The 20082-nt window shown below is 35.1% G+C and overlaps 1 protein-coding gene across 4 annotated transcripts in view; it reads right to left on the minus strand.

Annotated features, from left to right (window-relative positions):
- LOC149571099 (pumilio homolog 5-like) overlaps positions 1-20082 on the minus strand; it is an 88575-nt gene that overhangs the window by 29058 nt on the left and 39435 nt on the right. The window lies entirely within an intron of this gene.

Genomic DNA, 20082 nt, shown 5'->3' on the forward strand with positions numbered 1-20082 from the left:
GCTTATGGCTAGACAGATGGGCATCAACATTGATGATTTGTATGCTGCTCCAGAGCAGAAGGTAGTTGATTCCTCAGGTGGGATCGAGACATGTATAGAGCCAACCAATTATGATGTTGGTGATGTGGGCATTTCGACAGAGTCAGTAGAGACATGCGTGCAAAGTCAGGAGACCACATATGAAGCCTTGTCAGGGGATGATGATGTAGCAATAGTGGAATTAGGAGAATGCAAGGGAACTGTCATATCAACAACCACTTCTATGTCAGTTGAACCATCCAATGAGGAGTTTGGTAATAAGCATGCGGTTGTAGATTTGTGCTCTGATGATAGTACACTTGTTATTGCTAATGAGGTGAGCAATATAGTGACAGAGTCATATTATACTATCGATCAACAACGTGTTAATGTTCACTCTTGGGATAGTACTATGTTCAACATGGATGCAACATTGTCTTATGACAATCTGATGTTTGAGGCTGATGTTAATCATTCACCTGAGTGGAGATGGGCTCAGTTTTCACTATCTACAAAGATTCAGTTTTGTGTTGCAGCAGTTGGGAGGAAGAGGTTTCAGAGATCTTCTATGGAGCCGCCTTCTGGTGACATCCAGACTTATACTTCATCAGCACAAGTTTTGGGAGCTAACTTGCAGGACATGTGGTTGGTCCTAATGATGTTCATTTGCAGTTTGTTTAATGTCTATATGGATATCACACATTACTTCAATTGGGATCCAGGTGGAGGTTGGAGTTCATTATGTTGCTTAATTGCTTGAGGACAAGCAATTTCAAGGAGGGCGGATTTGTAATGATCCCATCTTTTAGCAGTTGACCAAGTGTGTGTGCGTTAGCCTTGTTCTACATGGTCCCGAGGGCTAACGAAGGGTTTAATGGGATCTTGGAGTGTTTTGGCCTAGCCATTTCCAGTTTGGGCCAAAACGAAGTTGATTTACTCAGTTTCAGGCATACTTACTATTTTTAGTAAGTCGGCAAGACACAGTGCAGGTCAATTTTGGTGATTGGATTCGATACTCCTCGGTGAGAGCTTTCCGATGAGCTATCACTCGCATTATTCGAAGTCCGATTGCTAATACATTTTAATGCCTGAAGTTTTATTAAAGTAACGTCTAATTTAATTGTAAAATATTAAAGTGTTACTTTAATATTTATTTTATGGTGATGTGTACCCAAAGGAGACATAAGGGGTATTTTAATATATGTTTTATATTATACATCTTTTATCCCACATTGCCCATATGAGTTGAGCGGACCCGTGGGAATAGAATAAAAGGAAGCATTTGTGGCTTCATTAGGCAGGTTGAATATGAGAAGAAATTGGTGTGTGAGTTGCAGCTTTGTTCTTGGCATTTGAGGACGTCTATCCTCTCTTGTAACATTCTAGACGTCATTCCCTTGGGGTTTGGCCTTTGGAATTCTTTCTTATTGGCTTTAGTATCAGGCAGTTTAGTTGCATTTCCGGCTACAGGCAGATTTGATATTTTGCTCATATCTTCTTCACTACTTGTCCGACGCTTATGCCGCTTGGAGGGAATGGTATTATGAAGGTAGTGGACTGATTGGAGGACAAAGTATTGTAGCAACAAGTTTGTAAGCATGGGCTGGAGTATTATGACAATATTGCTGAAGTAATTAGTGAGTTGATAAATCTGCCATGTATTTGGTTTTATGAATTCTGAAAATAACATTTTATTAGCAGCAGTTCATTTCCACTTTGCATATTGTTGTAGTTTCTCTCTTGTTTATGTTGTATGATACCAATTCCATGCACGAAACACAACAAACAAATAAACGTTTGATTTCCAGAGTTATAAGGGGTTTTAAGAGGTTGCATGCAAACTGTTTGACAAAATTCATTTCAGCAAATTGGTTTAGTTTTATGGGACATCCAGGGGTGTTCATTACAGCTTGGTTCATACTTTTGGGCTCAATTATGCCTAGTTGCAATGTTGACCGAGCAACTCGGTCAATGAAGAGGCTCGATTGCTTCTGGTGGACTCGGTACATACTGGTGCTCGGTCAATAGAGGAGCTCAGTCATGTTTGGTGCAATGCTAACACTCGGCATGGTTTTCTTTGACACTTGGTTTGGTCTTGGCTTATGTGTTACCCAAGTTGTTTGTGAACCGACTTTTGGCATTTAATTTGGGTTGTGGACAGTTAATGAGTGTTGCAGCCGACATGTGGCTTATGCAAATATTTAATGTAAGGGTTTATTTTAATTTGTAATGGGCTAGGCCGACTTGTGGTTTACTTGGGTATAAGTAGGGGTGTTTTGTGGAGTTTTAAGGTATAGAGTAGATTCATCCAGCTTAGAGAAGAGGATGAAGTGTAGGAGCAAATTTTGAGAAGGGCTAGTGGTAGAGGCTTGGCAAACCAGGAGATTGTTGTTACAAGATTCAAGAATTGGCAGATTAACGAATTTTCGGATGATTGATTGATTAACAGAGGAACAAATGTGTTCCATATAAAGAATTACAAGGACGTTTCTAAAAGAAACAACATAGACTGAAGACGAAATTAGAAACAAAATTGAAGACAGGATAGGAAACATTCCTATCTGGACTGAAGACAAAAGATACAGGATAGGAAACATTCCTATCTAGACTGAAAGACGGACTACAGACAAGTAGTTGATCATTATAGAAAGTATAAGATATTATCTTAATACCCTCCCTTAATGGTCAACGTACAGATGTCAGAATAGTTTAGGATAACTGAAACCCTAGATCTACAGAATGCTGAAACCAAGAAGTTTTACCAGAAGAGTGCTATGACTCAAAACAAATTGCAATTACAAAACTTCATTTTTGTGGAAAAAATGATAAAACCCAAAATCTCACACAACCTTGTGTATTACAAACAACATGAAATGATTTTTAAGGAGAAAATCAACAAACCCAGAAAACAAAAACAAATTCAGAAGGAAAAAAATGCAGCTTTGCCTTGATCAGGACTTGGAGAAGTCAGACGCTTTGTAACACCCAGAACAAGTTGATTGGTGTCCTGATATTCAAAAATTGCAACGATGCACTGCTTCCAGGTTCCATAATTGCGACCATTGAATTTGGAATTATGCTCGAGCAAAATATATGTCAGAGATGCGATGGCACGTGAATCTGTGAAAATATGTGAAGGCACGTTCTTCGAGGCAAAAATACAGAAGAATCAGAGTGACCCAAAAGAGAACTCGAAAAACCTAGCAGGAATATGCTGTTGATTTCTTGATCTGTTGGCTCGAAAATCAAGGCACAAAAATCAAGGCATCCAAAAAAAACGAACAACCCAATTGAGCTCTCTAAAAACCCATCAAGAATCTGCAATCAAAAAAAAATTATGACCCCAAAAATTAGGGTTTCGAGTAGAAATTCAGTCGGCAGCCATGGAGGTCAAATCTGCAAAAAAAACGTTGATTTTCTGGAAAAAATGGTCAATTTGGCAATGGTTGGTATTTGATTTTATTAAAAAACACAGAGTCATTTGTAAACGACTGTGTTTGACCTCAAACAATGGCGGATTTGGCAAGTGCAAAGGTTTGTAAAAAAAAAAGCAGAGCCGCGAGTCGAAAAGCCACGAATTTCTAGTCGCAAGTGGAAACAACAACCAGAACTAGAAGCCAATGAAAACAACTAATACCACACGAGCTTGCTGAAGAAGAAACGCGATTTCTAGAGAAAAACTAGACGCCAAAACCTGTGTTTTTTTTAAAAACGGATGCAACTAGCGTTTTTCAAAAAACGAATGCCAAACAGAAACCCTAACCGTGATTGGGTGTACAAACAGAAACCCTAGCCGAGTTGTTTGTAAAAAACTAGAAGTAATTTCGAAAAAACTTAACAAATAATTTCAATAGAAATTATAAATTTTTTCCGAAAAAATTTGAAGTATTTTCTCTGATACCATGTTACAAGATTCAAGAATTGGCAGATTAACGGATTTCTGGATGATTGATTGATTAACAAAGGAACAACTGTGTTCCTTATAAAGAATTACAAGGACATATAGACTGAAGACGAAATTAGAACTTGGATTGAAGACAGGATAGGAAACATTCCTATCTGGACTGAAGACAAAAAAGACAAGATAGAAAATGTTCCTATCTAGACTGAAAGACGAACTACAGACTAGTAGTTGATCATTATAGAAAGTATAAAATATTATCTTAATAATTGCTTGGTGGGTTTGTGAGCACAAGTTGAGATTTCCTTGGGGTTTTCTACTACAGTGTGGATCTGAACTAGCTCGAATTAGTGTGGAGTTGGATCTTGTGGGATCTTGCAGAATTGTTTTGTAATTGCTATTGTATTTGGCCCTAACCTAGAAAGTCTTACAGCCAAGCATATTGCATGTAAACAGTTGATTTATCAATAAAGTGTTTTAATTTTGTATCAGATCTTGCATTGTTGTTGTGTTTCTGTTGTGTGGTTATTTGCAAGGATCCAAATTACCTCCCATAGGGGTACCCTCGAATTCTCGTTGCATCACCTTGTGACCCTAGTGTTTCTCTGAAACCCCTACACCAGCCCTTCATACATATATGTCCTTGAATTTGACCCATTAGATCGTAAATATATCAATACCCTCTCAATCAATCGAAATTTGAACCATCTAGCCAATGAGAGAGGTATTTGATGAGATCTTTAAGGAGATTCCATTTAGATGTTGACAATGTTGCCAAGCAACATTGAAAACTTTTTGCATTTTGCAACGAATTACACCCAAACCATTTCAAACCTCATACAATAAGTGCAATATGACTTGAAAATGTTCCCAACACCTAAGAACACCAAATTCTACTCTTACCCCCTTGACTAGTTTGACCATGATGGCTTATATATGCAACTTAGGCCAATGGTTTTACAATTTGGGTCATTATTACATATCAGTTGTTCCATAAATCTATATTTTGGATTAATTTGTTTCATTTGTCTTGGTTTCAGGAAATGCAGAAGGAGGCCCTAGTTCAATATGCAATCTCAATTGATATGCATAGGACATCAGGTAGAGCTGAAAAACGTAACATGTTTGCATTTTTTATACTAGTCATTAATGTAAACATGGTGCGTTTTTTCAGCTCCACCTATTGTCCATGCATATGGAATGTTGTTGCAGGTGCATTCTCGATTCAGAGTCGTTGAATCTTATTTTGGATGGGAGGGAGGGAAACCAAAGACATAGGGATGCTTAAGTGGCTACAAACAATGATTCTTCACTATTTACATTGTAGTTCTATCACTGAGTTCCTTTTTTTGACTATTGCTACATTCTACATTTTGATGTTATTAAAAGTAATATTTTGTTTCCTTTGTTGAAATTTGTCATGCCTTGATTGACTAAAATTGATCTCTACTAATTGGTAACATGCTGATCTTAGTCTTCTAAAAGTTGTTATAGCACTAATTGATCATGATTTTGTTGTATTTGGTTGCAAGGTATCGAGCAACAGAACTGAATGAGAAATTGAGGTTGTAGAGTAAAGAAAACATCTCTCCATCATTTGAGGGTAATCCTAGGTAAGGACTGAATCTATTTATGGTTTGAATCTAGAAGAGAAGTATCGATGACAATTTTTTTTAAGATTCCTGCATAATGTTGTTTTGTTACATGTTTTGTTACCTTGGATCTTCTCATTCTTATTCCAATTGGATAGAATATTATTAAGGCTGCTCTAATTGTAGTAATCTGTAAAGGATAATATCTGGCTGATCCCCCCTTGAAAAGAGTTTGAATCCCATCTTATATCTTGCAAGGATGCGAAGAGACAATATCTGATACTAAACCCCCAATAGCATCCTTAACTTTGTCAGACTTATGACAAACAACTAAACATGTGGAACGTCACTCACCTATCAAACTAGAAAATGTATTCCCCCTCTTAAATCAATAGGGACACTTACTCCCCATAGACCAACAATTGCCTTACCTTGGATCATCAAACAAATAGGATTCTTACACTCCTAATGCTGCCAGCATGACAGTCACCAATTACCTTGGATCACCAAACAAATAGGATTCTTATGAATTTTTCTTCTTCTTTTTAACTAGGGTTGTCATTGAAGTTTCGACGACCATTAGTCGATGTTTCGACAAGGCCTGTCATCAATGGCATGGCAAGCATGTCGATGTTTCGACAAGGCCTTTCATCGAGGGCATGGCAAGCTCGTCGACAACAATCTCCTAAATATCGAATTTTCGACGAGGCGTGTCGTCGATAACAATGTCATAATCGTTGAAGTTTTGACATTTCGTCGCCTGGTGATAGAGATTGGAATCATTTTCAATGGGGTTGTCCGTCAATATATCGACAACACTAGATTTCATCGAAATTTTGACAAAATTATAGCGATACAATTTTTCAACCATTGTCCATCAAAATATCAACCAATGCTCATCGAAATATCAACCAACGCTTGTCAAAATATAGGTCCAAATTTACTAGTGCGACTTCCAGCACTCTAGAACAACAATTTAATAAGTCTATCATGATAACAGGTCTGTCATTTATAAGATCGTCATCTTACAATGATTACCTTTTGTTTATATATGTCAATGAAAGTTCATCACCTTTCATTACATATAATATGTGAAATAGTAACCACCATGAACCCAGTCAGAGGGTGGTACAAAGGCTTTCACCTTAATTTCCTCTCATAGAGAAGAATGCATTACAAGGAGTTTCACTTAGAACTTCTCCTCATAGAGAAGATATCATTCACAAAGGATTGCACCTCAAAAATTCTCCCTCTGAAAAATGATCGTAGGAAGTCAGGTCCAGTAGTTACTCCCTTAGAGACTCTCTTCCCCAAGGATTCTTGTCAGACTCACTCTGAATCTGATATCTAATTCTCTGGTGATAAGTCATCACTTCCTCATGATATACATAGGAGTGGCCCATCAAAATCATGTAGTTACACATGTATTTCCAGACTCCCTCTGAGTATCAATCTTCTAAGCTCCTGTGTTGCCTTAGAAGAAGTGCCATACTTCCTCTTAATGTAGAAGAATCTCATAATCTCGATCATCAAAGATGTTTGCTTCAAGAGCCTCACTTTATCCATCTTGATCATCAAGGTCTTTGGAGCTAGTATCATTAGATTGAGGCTGCACGAATATTTGGTAGCATATGTAAAGTACCAACCTTCTTTTCCTGTAAGAATATCCTCAAACATAAAGGAAAAGATCAAAGAAATAACCCTTATAGTATGTATAGAATTACAAATAAGAGAGAGACAACAAAGAGTACATAAATATAAAAGATAAAATACTTATTTGTACATGAAGATTCAAAAATTGTCTTTTTAGAGTATTTGAGAATGGAACATCTCCCCTCTAGATAAGGTTCAAGTGGGAATGGAACAATGACTATTATTGCCCCCACAATGTAAAATTTCCCCTCATCCTTATATTGTTGAACAATTTTGTATCAAATATGACTACTCTTTTCGAAGTGCCAATTGCTCTTTTCATCTATTGAAGGTCCAAACATTCATTTAGTCCAACAATAGAAGCGAACATGTCCTTCCATTTTATCAAACTTGTCCACAATATGCCAATATCTTGATTGAGTATGATTGTGCCACATGAATGAGTCTACAACTCATACGTCGAGTTTCATTCATCAAAGTGAGACTCGTAGATGGTTCAAATGAATTCTTAAAAACTTCATTAACGTCTCACAACTCAAATTTCCTTTGGAGAGAGTCACACATATCTCATCATTCCACATAGTCCCTTGATATGATCAAGATCTTCAAATAATCAACTGAAACGTCCTCTATCCGCTCATTTAGACAGATATGTCAGACTCCCTCTGAATTTGATATCAATCCTCCTCCTCCTGCAATAACATTCTCGGAGGAAAAGATAAAGGCAAATAGCTCATAGTGTAATGAAAATAAAATTTAGAAAATAATAATAATAATCACTCTAAAATAACCCATCATATTTATAAGCATTTCTTCTCAACCTCAATAGCCATCTTGGTAAATGTTCATATGGTCAATTATGAAGGAATGAGATAATATAAAATTATGGATTTTCTATGAATTTATTGTCCTCCATGAAATATATTGCTTGTGAATATATCCCATATCCCTTATCCCCTAATATGTATTTTATTCATTCATTCTTACAGTCACGACTTTATAAATATTCATTATAAAGTTCCCCATGTATAGATTATGATCTCTCCCTAATAATATTTCCTTACAACATCTGTCCCCCTTCTCTGCTCGATCCATAATCTCTTATCTTCTATTTATTGCTCCTCTAATAGTCCATCTTAGGCCATATTATATTTATATCTTCACATTTCATAAAGAGATGCCTCCTCATATGAGAGATTGCACCTCTTTGTTAATTTCTCACACTATTTTATTAGCAAACATTAATGTCTTTAACTGCGTCTATTATAAGTTAGGCAAGTTGTTATTTACGGGTATTAATCAATGTTTATTGTAACCGATCTTATATATTAATTGCTAATCAGCATAGTAACTGTTGTTTATTATCAATCGAAATTGAAGGCACTAATTGTTTGCCCTATACAATCATCGTTCGAACATTGAATTCCTCTCCATATGTATAGTGCAGCGAGACATGTCACACATATTCCATTACCATGCAATGTCAAGGACCTCCGTTGAACACTACAACTTGGAATTTGATTACCTCAACTCTTATTGAATACTATTAATTTTCTTCAACCTACCGAGCTTATCTTCTTGTCATGATCACGTTAATTTGCATATCGTCCAAGATTTTCCACTTGCCACAAATTCATATTCCACATTACAAGTTACAAATTTGTCATTTTATTGAGAAAAGACATGGTGAATGTTGATGCTATAGAGCGATGGATGCTCCTTAACTCACCATTGTTCTCCTCAGTCAAAGGCCACTTTATTATTCGTTTCTTTCATGTTTTTCAGTTGTTTCTTGTTGAGTCTCCTTCCATCTTATGCGACACTTCCTTTGAATTGCATTTGCACCTTTTAATGACTGGTTCGTTTTACTTCCTTATATTCCTTAAGCTTGAACTACGTTAGATGCCTCTTGTTTAGTTAGTTGTCTTCAACAAAGAAAACTTGGACAATAGTTGTTATTGCTTGTGTATCGTACTCTGTAAAGAATAATATCTATTGATACCAAATTCTTCTCCTCTTATCTGCAATCCTCTTCGTACAGACTCCATCAATACACATGGCAAGAATTTGTCTTTCCTGTAAATATTAGTAACCTAGATATTAATTATTTACAACAATACATTGCTGATAGAGACGACACCCTTCCTCCAATCCCTTAATCGTTTCATTCATCAGCTATCGTGATTTCCGCTATGATTGTCTGATTGACTTAGGGTTCAATACCCATTATTCTCTTGGCACCACAAGTCCAAGATGCATGAGGAGTATACGAGTCTTCAATTTTCTTCGTCTTCGTGGAATGAATGAAACATTTACGGCCCCTGAAGATCTTTTGTGGATGTGTTCGTCGTTGACAATTTTGAAGTTCAAGTATGATATGCTCAACTGCTAAGTACCATGTTCTGTTGGTGTACTCCCTGATAACATTATCTATCTCCTCCTTTCTTATTCACCCATACTCATTGTAACTCTCTATCTACTGCTAACAAGTCCTTGTCTGTAAAACTCCTCCAATCAAATGCTGACTATATTATTAATCGACTATTTGAATCTTGACATGGGTTCCAGTAATCTGAATTGAACATTATGTCTAGACAATGAGTGTATTTCCCCTTCACAACAATCTGAATCTCTACTACACTTGAGTATTTTGAATCAAATGGACCAACCATGATCCTAATAAGAACAATTTTGGAGAAAAGAAGCTTTTTGTGCTTTCAATTATTTTCTTACATTTGCAGCCTACTCTGATACCATGTTAACTTCTAGGATCGTTTCTGCAAATGTAGAATTATAGCCATTGTTATTGATGATCTCCAAATGTACATTTGGATCTCATATAAATATGAGATGAGACATGTTTTATGAAGAGACGTGTCTATGGTGAAAACATCATTTAAATAATATTATATTAACATGAATAATAATAATATGTATAACAATATATATATATATATATATAACAATAATAAATATATGTATTATATACAATAATATATATTATTAACATGAATAAGTATATATAGGAAATGATGATTACCAATTACAGTAATGTATATCAGATAGAATCAATCTAACTAAAGCTAAAACTTTAACAAATTTCTCTTCAAAAATTTAGTCTAATAGGTTTATCCAACTGAAGCTACCAAACATCAACACTCCCTCTTTGTAACATCCAGTTTTTCAGGGTCTAATTTAACATTCAACATACTCAAAGAATACAGTTATAACTTCGATTTCATAGGAAGGCAGTTACATCGTTCTTGTTCATGTGAAGAAGATTTATCGTTAAAATCAGTTAAACAAAAATTTCTTATCCAATTACTTGAAATACCATTAAATGAAATAACTTCAGGAATTGAAATCACATACTTTGGAAAACTGAGACTGAAAAATCATCTAAGTATGCTTCTGCAACCACCTGAGTTAGTCCACCAATACTCTAACAATTTCTCAAATCGACTGCTATCTCAAAAAACCAGTTGATGAATACCACTAAATACCAATATAACTTAAATTAGAACATCACATATCATCTTACCAATTAGGGCATCAATTACCATCGGTTTATTTAGGGCTTCTGGTAATGCTTTACCACTTAGGGCTTCCACAACCATGGATTCAATTTAGGGCTTCTGCGACAACGGATTTTATCTAGGGTTTCCACGACGACGGATTCAATTTAGGGCTTCCGCAACCACGGATTCAACTGGGGTTTTTCGATACCACAGATTCAGTTAGGGCTTCCAATACCACCATATCAATTAAGGTTCCAGCTGTCACACAATCAATTAGGGCCTTGGATTTCTTTTCCTTCGATTGCTTATCTGTGACAAATTCTCAAGATTAGATAAATACTTATATTCAATATTCATTTATATGAAGTAAAATGAGGATAGCAATGAAATACTTCAATTAAATCTTGGATTTCTTTTCCTTCGATTGCTTATCTGTGACAAATTCTCAAGATTAGATAAATACTTATATTCAATATTCATTTATATGAAGTAAAATGAGGATAGCAATGAAATACTTCAATTAAATCTTACCTTCTCATAAACAAAAATGATAATAATACCTATTTCTGATAAACAATTGAGTGCATGGCTTATCTCTTTGTGACGCATATTCGACATCTTGAGAGAAATGAAACATTGCCAAGAGCTTTACCACCCAACCTCGGACCACAATATATATCCCCACACAATCTCTAACGAGAAAGGCCCTCTCTACCCGGAATTGTCAGGGAACATCCTACCAATCACTGGGCTTCAAGGTATAAACACGCCTTACGTCTTGGCAACAGGAGATCACAGTAACAAGAATATGCATGCGCTATTAATTAATTTTAAATGGTAAGTATTGAAATGTCACAAATGATATTGCTTCATATTATTGATGAATCCTTTCTCACACCACATCACCCATCTTTCACAACTGGGTGAGTCCCAGGTATTCGGAATTCTCAGAGCAGACGGCTCCTTTTATTCAAGAAGATTACATACAACCATCATTACATATTCTATGATTATGTTATTAAGAGATCTCATAATGTTATTATTCTTGGCAACATTATTCATGCTTGAGATAATGCTTTATTTAATTGTCTTGTTATTATAACATTTTTATCATTGTAGATATTTTTGCACCTCTTCACCTATATCAGGCCTTTGAGCCAGCGATTCTCTGATGCCAACAAATTATATTTAACTTTTCTATAAAAAGAAACTACAGCATTCTTAATCAAAATAAGGGAAGCAATATATTATGATGGACAGGATCTGTGGTTTTCCGAATTTAAATACAGTTTTACATTCTCTGAATAACAAAGACATTCATATGATTTTTTGGAAAATATACTAGTATGATAACGAATTCTTGTAGAGCTATGGTTAAGGATCTATGTCTTAATCCATTCGCCCAGAAATTCTAATCCCATGACAGTATTAACTCTATTAACATTTATCTTTATCGCACCTTCATCACCTCATTCTGACTTTAACTTGGTGATATCCTTGGTGCTCCCTTCGTGGCTGACTGCCCCACGGTTGATTGCCTAACACTAGGCTCTAACACCTCCCGCAGGTTCCATGGAAACAATTGCTTGAAGAAACAAAGACGTATCACTCTAATCTTTCAAATGAATAACTCTATGTATCCCCCCTCCCATGTGTTCTGGATGCAATGATATATGAACTCTATTACGTATGGAGACAAATGAAAAATGGCGTATGAATTTCTGATTGCTAATATGAACCGAAGCAAAGACGTATTGTCCTCAGGCTATGGCACCGTAGCAGATTAAATAAAGGAAAGCTGGGTTAAAACTGTTACACACCAAGAATGCGCCATCCGTCCCCTATCACAACTTGCGCTTGATTATATTTGTATTCCCCCCACTTACGCCTAATTTTGGTTCGCTTCAAGACATTTCACAAGAAACAAGAGTTTAATTTGGCTTCCACCGGTTACAAGCAACCATACGAATTCCAATTACTTAAGGAAAAAGAAATGAAAGAGGGTTGAAAGATTATAACTCAAAATAATAATTCAAATGTTGTTAAAATTCGAACATTATAATCCCAATCATTATTATAGTTTTGAATATTATTGAAATCGATTATTAAATTATAGTGTTATTATATCATTTTTATGTTTAAATGCATGAGTATAAATTTTATCAAAATAATAATGATGAAAGATAATTTACAATCCTTTGAGGGATGTTTTATATTTTAACTTAATTATTTTATTTAAATTATTTGTTTAAATAACTCATGCAATTCCATGGGTGTGTCTTGTTTTCAAATCGCTAGGTTCTCTATCCGTCTGCCAGTGATGGTAATGCCCTGCCTAATTCTTTTCTGACAATGCTTCCACCCCTTCAACATGCTCCCTGCAAGGAATCCCTCTGTAATTAAATTATAAATTATAAATAATTGTATCAATTAACCTTTCATCTTAATTCCATGAATTCTAAATTAACGATCAACTAACATGTCATCTTCACTTGAAATCATAACAACCAACTATCTTACCATTTCACCAGATTATATCAAATTAAACTGCCAAGTGACTCCATAACGTCTATATTTCAAGCTAGGTCAAAAATTGGGATGTAACACTCTTAGCTAAGGAGGATAAACACAAGATTACCTCAATGTTAAAATCAAGAATGGCAAGTTTCAAGGTTATCTTTGATCAGAAGATATCCACCATTTTAGATATCATCTCATGATATCAAGAGTAATGGCCTCCTGAATGTTAAGTCAAATGACATTCATCAAGTACTTTGAGTAATGAGTAATGGCCTCCTGAATGTCAATTTGTAAGATATTCACCAAGTACTCTGAGTAATGGCCTCCTGATCATCAAGTCTCCTGATCATCAAGTCGCATGATATTCACCAAGTACTATGAGTAATGGCCTCTTGAACATCAAGTTGCATAACATTCACCAAGTACTAAAAAATGTTCATAAGGTATGTGCACACGTATCCTCAATAATACTTACCATAGGAACATTCATGATATATTTAAGGAACTTAATCCACCATGCAAGATATAATCTATCATGATATTCTTAGACATCATAAGATATCCACCATAATAGAAGATTAAGTTATTGTAAGATCGTCACCTTTCAATAACTTCTACAAATACAAGTGATAATCATTTGGAAGTCATCACTTCCTTGTAACGTACAAAAGTGTAGGCCCATTAAAATCATACAGTCACACACATGGATTTTTAGACTCCCTCTCAATATCAATCTTCTGGACTCTTCATCCAATGTTACCTCTGATGAAGTGTCAAACTCCCTCTCAATCTGATATTAATCTTAATTTTCCTGGAAGAACATCCCTGAAGAGAAAGGAAAATATAAAGACAAATAGCTCTTATAGTACATATAGAAGTACAAATAACAGAGATTTACTATATTAGAAATACAATACTTCGAAATTGTACTCAAAAGGGAAGACTTACTTCATGTTGTCAAAGGATATGAATTAAAGAAGATTCTCCAGCTGCTCCCACTAACATAGATGCATACCCTTCAAACAATAACCTCCATTTTCAACATTTGTCTCTCCTTTATGCGCAACAGTATTTAATTTTAAACAATGTCTTTATGTAATATTAAGGTATCAAAGCTCCTTTCTTCTCTTTCCCGTCAATGATGACTTATATAGGATGTTAAATATAATCATCTATATGACATGTTGATATATATTTCTACTTGATATCTTTCCATATATATTAATATGAACTTCCACCAAAATCGATATAATATATTTTGCTCTATATGATATGCACTATTTAATCACAAGTTGTGATCGAGAGTTTTGATATCCAAAAGGGCCTATTTTTGCGTATATCCTTGTTTGACCGTATGACTACAAGCCATTAGTTTTGGTCTTACCTTTTGACAAACCACGATCATACAAGGGTTTACTTGCTTGTCTAACGTATCACCCTTTAATGTGTGTGTGTTTTATCTTCCTTATCACTCTATCTTGATCGTTATGTATAAGTATTCCCTCCTCTTTGATTATGCCGGAGATATTTTGAGTTTTAATCAATTACTCTTAAGGTTATGTTAATGGGATAGATGGGACCAAGCCATCTCAGATCTTTCACCTGCTAATGGTCTTAACCCTATTCACATATGAGGTTCCCTTATTTTATATAATTCTATTTGTTTGATCCTCCTTATTTGATAATATCCCCCTGTCTATGGTTTCAATATATTTGTCTACATGCTTGACCTAGGAAACAGGGCACGTGTGTTCTTCTTTTACACTCCCCTCGCAAAGGCTTTTCTTGGTCAATGCTTTGATGCCCCCTCTGCCTCACTTCCATATTTGTTTTTAACTTGGGACCCTCGATGATGAATTAAGTATTAGTTTCAAAATTAAATGAAATCTCTAAGGGTGGGACTCTTGTTGGCGCCTTTAAAGCAACTATCTCTAAATTGTCTACCCTTCTTCAAACATTCTAACTTGACGGACATGCAACACAACTTGAACTCTAACTAGTGCTTGCATGTTGCGTACTGTTTCAATTGCTTGCTTTTGCACAATGTGTCCTCAAACCAATGCTCGCAACCTTACAAGGCTTTTAAGAGCACACAGAGCTCTTCTTGCTTGCAAGAAAAGTAGATCCATGTTCATATTTTGATGGAAGCCTTGTACCTCCTCCTTTTTACATACTTGTGTTGGGGTCTTCATCTTATGTGGCGGATGCACTAGGCACTTCTCTCCTTTTCCTGATTATATTTGCTGCTTATGATGACTATGCCAACTTAATTTGACTCTGTCTGCTGTTCCAATTGGATTGTAATTTATAGATAGTTCGAATATATATTGACCAATGTCTTCATATCTTTGTACTGTCATTCCACTGTAATCTTTGTATATTGTTAGCTAATTATAATATTTTTTGTATATTTGCAGCCTAGCTCTAATACCATGTTGGATTTAGAGAATCGTTGTAAAGGTAATGGCACTACCTATTTGGTATGTGTTTTCCCAAGGCAGCAATGTCTCTTATATATATTGTGAATGAGACATGGAGACAGATGTCCCTCCATGGGACATGTCTATTCATTATTACGTAATTAATATAATGACAATCTTAATTTTTTATATATATATATATATATATATATATATATATATATATATATAATTTCCAAAAAGCATTATTATATTAATTTCTCTTCAATAGTTTGGTCTCATAGATTTATCCAACTAAAGCTACCAAACATCAACAACGTTGTATCATCTTGAAATACATGATTGAGCCTAAACAATTATAAATGTTGCTACATTATTGGAAGGGTTCCACTTTTATCCTAGGAATGGAAAATAGAAAAGAAAATTAAATGTCAATCATAAACAATTATAAATGTTGCTACATTATTGGAAGGGTTCCATTTTTATCCTAGGAATGGAAAATAGAAAAGACTATTAAATGTCAATCATACTATTACATATATAATAACGGAGACTTGTGGGGAGGACTACTTGTAGTTTGAACATGAACCATGGGAACCACAAATGCTATGCTTATGCCCATAAATAACTATCTTAGGTCAATGGACCATTATTGTCAAGAAGGGAAACTAGCCCTGGATGGGTCATGGAAACCTGAATGATTCTAAAGGACTCAAGATACGAGTTTGGTAATGACAATGACAGCACAAAGTATAGTGGTAGTAACCATCAATTGCTAGAACTAGTAGGGCAATGTTTAGCTAGGAGGGTCATTCTCATAGGCTAAGATGCCTAAGGTGTGACTAATTATGATAGTTGTGTTGAGAGAAAGGATCGCTGCAAATGTAATTACACTGCTATTATTTTTTTGTATTCCAAATGCAAATTTGAATGTTATATAAATATGCATAGAAGACATGTTTGTATGGTAATTTATAAATTAATTATCAATTAGACAATATTAACCCTAACATATCAATATATATATATATATATATATATATATATATATATATAAAGTAGATATATGAGGGTTTGTCTAATTAATGATTAACCAATAACCATAGAAGGATTATCTCTAGAATCAATTCAATCTGACTAAAGTTACAACATTAACACTCCCTTTTAGCCAAGGAGGATTGTTGTAGAACACATTATGCTCTCAAGTATATAGAGAGATATCATCTCAATGTGATATTCTTGGAATGGCATATTTAAGCATATCAACATATATCAATCAAATTAGATGTTCTCTTTCGATATCATCCAAAGTATGATTCAACAAGAAATATCAATCATATGATATTCATCATACTTATATTCTCTTGGTATGTGCACTTGCATCAAGGTCATGATGCCTACCAAGAGAATATGTTTTATCCTAAAAGGATATGTATTATCTGATCTCCAACTCATCCTGGGACAGCAACTGAATGTAGTCTATCAAATAACAATCATAATCTCCGGCTTATTCCAGGACAGCAACTTAGTGTAGTCCATCATGATACTGAAAGATAAGAAATACTTATCTGCACATCAACATCCTTGATATAATTTGCTCCAATGAGGGTCCATGTGCAACAAATTAGAAAGTGTCTCCATATAAACATTTGTCAAACAATGGGAATGGAACATTGATTATTATTCCCCCCCATAATGTAAAATTCCCAATCTTATATTGTTGAACAATTTGCATCACATCAAATATGGAAAACTTCTTTTTGTTTAATATATCTGAGAACCTTAGTCTATTTGACAGTCAATTTAGGCAAATCTTGCAGTTTCTCCCTCTGAATGTTGATTCCTCTTCTTTGAAGAAACTAATCACAATCTATATAGATTCTTCCTCTTCGACGGATGTCTTAAGTCCTTAAAGACAACATAAGCAAGTCCCTCTCTCTTCAATTTGAAGACAACCATCCTTCTATCATATCTAGGTGTCAAGACATGTTTCTAAATAAAACATTAAGTGATTTTGCTCTGTAATATCCCAGACCATTTCTAACTAAAAAAAATTCAGCTCGTGTTGCTATTTCACAAAGTATATCATCAAACACTTTGAGTGCATTTAATTTCAGAATTCATCAAATTGGTCCCAAATTTCGTTAGTTCTGTAAAAGTTGTTTGGACAAATACTCCTTATTGCTGGACATCCACCAATCTGGTAAGTGAGCTAGAATTCCTTAATCTGTCCTTAGGAATTTTATTAATTTTAGATGCTAGCCACATGGGTGGGTTGGTTTAAGCTACCAATTATAAATGCCTTGCGCCCATTTCCCATTATGAGAGTAATCTATAATCCTTATATCATTTCCCAAAAAAAATGGTACTGTAACAATAGAGGTCTTCAACCCTCTTTGAATACCATGTCCTATGGGCCTATGGAAGTTTGATAAAACTCGATCAAGAGTACACATAATTAACAATCCTTATTGTTGGCTAATTTCACCATACATTGGCCTTAGATTGCTGACTATCACACAACTTATGTCATTAGATTCATATATGATGTTCTTCTTGACATTCCATGGTGTGAATCAACTGAGAATTGTGGGCATTACTTCTTCGGCCGTGATTTTGATAGATGTATTCACATCATAACTCTTCAAGTATATCTTTGGATATTAGTTTGTCATCAAAGAGTTGACACTTTTAACTGTTTTGCCAAAACTATTTCATTCACATTCACTCTTCAGATACAAGCATTGTAACCCCAGTACTGGGGTACGCTGGGACAAAATTCCGAGACTGGGAAAAATGGGTCTCATTTTCTGGATGACAGGGAGACAGCAGCAAGGGGATGATAGGATAGGGAGGGGTGTTGTACAGCATACATATAGAACTTGAAATGCTAGTTACAAAATGATGTTTTAGTAGAACATACCAAATTAAAATACTTTAACGTAGAAAAATTGCAACATGAACTTTCGAACCATTGAACATTCAACATAGTAACATATTATATACCCAATATTAACATTTAAAAATCAAAATTCAAATAGAAATTCAAGTACTCATCTCAGTGGTAGCATGGTTGCGGAATAGTGAAGGTAGGGATACTTGGGTACTCAAGTACTCGGTGCGGGGACGACATGGGGATGGGTACTTTGAGGTTTGCGAGGGGGGTGCGGGTCCCCGTGTTACACTGGATACTAGTAAATCCTCCAACAATCATAACATCCCTCCACTATGATTTCTGATTGATTTCCGATATAGTAGATGTATTGGAAAAATATTAAATTCTTCCTTTCGCTGCTTTTATGTATTATAAAAACAACACTGCTTTTATAGGGATTATATTGGTGGAAACACTCACTGTGTGAGAGCTCCCAATGCTTTCAAGCTAATGTGAATGCTAATTTGTGATTATAGAGCACTGGTATGCACAAAACAAGAAATTGATGTCTATGATGGTACTGCTGAGCATACGTACCCCTTCTTAATTCTCCTCTGCGTAGACGGAACTACTGCATTGAAGATGGTCTAGTGATCTGGGTTACAGATGCCACTTTCATATATTTCCTGCTGATTCAACCTGTCAATCTGCTGACTGTACCTTAATCGCTGAATACATGTCTATTCTCCTCCTTAGCGTTTTCCATTTCCTAGTTGATTCAGACATCTTAACCATTAAGCCAAATTTAAGAAGATTCAGACATCTTGACCTACCGAACTGAAGCAATTAAGTATGTGACTCGGTTTAGAGTTCTGTACAATTATTTTGGTGACTTTTCTGATTGTGTGACTGTGTGCATTGATTCCATATCTTTCATTACAGGCACAAAATCTTCCGACCATGTCTTTGGCTTTCTTACATTTGCAATTTGGCTCTGAAACCATGTTGAGAGAAACGATTGCTGCAAATGTAATAACACTTATTATTTCTGCGTGTTCCAAATGCAGATTCGAATGTTATATAAATAAGCGTAGAAAAGACATGTCTCTATGGTGATTTATAAATTAATCATCAATTAGGCAATATTTTAACATTAATATATAACATATATATATATATATATATATATATATATATATGTGAGTGTTTGTCTAATTGATAATTAACCAATAACCATAAAAGGATTATCTCTAGGTCAATTCAATCCAACTGAAGCTACAACATTAACAAGTTGTGGATTCTGCACCAAGTCACAGATGGTCTGAAAGACTAGATCTCTTGCCTACATCTCCATGTAGGATTGGGTTAGTTCCATGAGGAAGTTGTGTGGGAGAACATTAAAGGTCACGAACATAAGATCAATGGTTGGGTGGTGGAACCTTTCATGATACTCTTTTCCCCTAAAGAGATCAGGAGCTTTAAGTAAAGATAAACAAGATCGAACCACCAAGCTTTTTAGGTTCTATGGTTTATGTTTTGTTGGTTATATCATTTAACAATTCTTTTACATGGCGTTAATTGGAAA

Source organism: Cupressus sempervirens, chromosome 2 (genome assembly GCF_028749045.1).
Source record: "Cupressus sempervirens isolate cs-2001-9-10 chromosome 2, ASM2874904v1, whole genome shotgun sequence".
Taxonomy (NCBI): domain Eukaryota; kingdom Viridiplantae; phylum Streptophyta; class Pinopsida; order Cupressales; family Cupressaceae; genus Cupressus; species Cupressus sempervirens.